This window comes from Rhincodon typus, chromosome 26, assembly GCF_021869965.1.
Source record: "Rhincodon typus isolate 14 chromosome 26, sRhiTyp1.1, whole genome shotgun sequence".
In the NCBI taxonomy this organism is placed as follows: Eukaryota; Metazoa; Chordata; class Chondrichthyes; order Orectolobiformes; family Rhincodontidae; genus Rhincodon; species Rhincodon typus.
The window spans coordinates 44,508,680-44,510,223 of record NC_063357.1 but is presented as its reverse complement, the minus strand read 5'-3'; the positions used below and the strand labels follow the sequence as shown (position 1 = coordinate 44,510,223).

At 45.2% G+C, this 1,544-nt stretch overlaps 1 pseudogene; it reads right to left on the bottom strand.

The window, feature by feature from the left end:
• Positions 1-1,435: 1,435 nt before the first annotated feature.
• LOC125486212 lies at positions 1,436-1,544 on the bottom strand (annotated as a pseudogene).

The window sequence follows — 1,544 nt, the reverse complement described above, 5'->3', positions numbered from 1 at the left end:
GTGTTGTATTATCACCTTGGAATCAGAGGTCAAACATAGAAAATGCTGGTGCTAAGGTGAAGAAACAGATTAGAGAGGATCAAGACCTATACATAACCATAGACAAGCTCTACCTACGTTTGTATGGTTGCCTTAGCCTGGGAGAGATATTCTCAGTGTTGGACATCGAGGAGGAACATCAGAAATGAATAGAAGGAACCAAATCAATTCCATCTTTTGACCATCTGGTACATTGTTCGTGTAGAACTCTAAACCTATAATTGGATAATGCTGTTACTCGCCACCTTCCAAAGTCCTTTTCCTCCCTAATCCCTGCCTAAAACATTACAGCCATTAATTCCAATTGCTGTGCATATTTAAGCTAGGTCTCAGCTATAGTCACTATATTAGAATTAGCTTTTGTCACATGTACTCAAATGATGACACTGAAAAGTTTATAAGTCCTCACTTAAAGCACCATCATAGGTACAAAGGTACCTAGGTACAGCTTCTTTAGTTACAAGATCTTAGAAAACAGAGAAATGAAAAGTCCGGCATTGCAGAAATAAACGTTCAGAACAAGGGTCTTCCAACCCTGACCATGCTGGCACGTAGCCTCCAGTCCGTACCAGGCCTTGGCTCCAGACTGCACCGGGCTTCATCTGGGAGAATGAGACTGGGAGATTGCTCTGGAATCACCGAGACCGGGAGTCCATGCTGCGGCCAGACCAGGTCAAGAGACCATCACGCCACACCGGGCCACTGCCACGGGAGGCCGCTACGTCAGGCTGACAGGACCCCTCGTCGTGTTTGTGCTGAGGCCAGGAGTCGATGGAGGGCAGGAGAGAAGAAGAGGAAGAAGAAAATGAGCGAGAAAAGAACGGGCAGAGCGGACAAGCTTTGGCTGAAGCGTCCTACTCCGTCACCATCTTGGACCATAACTCCATTTGTTTGTTCTTTTAAAAAGTGATATGCAAACTAAGCAAGGGTGATGTGAGAATATTTTTTCACACAGCAAGTAGTCAGGATATTGAATGCACGACCTGAAAATGTGGAGGCAAGTTCAATTGAAACATTCAAGAGGGCATTGGATATTTTGGATAGTAATGGTGTGTTTGGGGTATGGGGAAAGGAAAGGAGATTGGTTGTAGATAATACATCCAGTGCAGGCACATTTCTGCTCGAGTTCTGTGATTCTGATTTTCCATGCACCTTGTCTTGCTTTTACTGTGTCTTGTTGTTTCACACCATGTCAGTTTTATCCTCTCTTACTTTCCTCTTCGGCTTTTTGTCCTTCAGCCTTATCCTGTTACTTTTGTACAGCAGGAGGAAAATTGAAAGCAAAAGAAAAATGGTGAAAGGAAAGAGAACAAAGGAGAGAGCAGTTAAAAGGACGTTGCTTGATGAATGGGAGTGTGAGAGTGCAGAGCTGCGGGCAGCCTCTGGTGGCTGCAAAAGCCTACTGCACCTGGTACTCCCAGGTGGTCTCCCATCCAAGTACTAACCAGGCCTGAGTCTGCTTAGTTTCCGAGATCAGACACTTTCAGACGAGTATGGCCATAGGC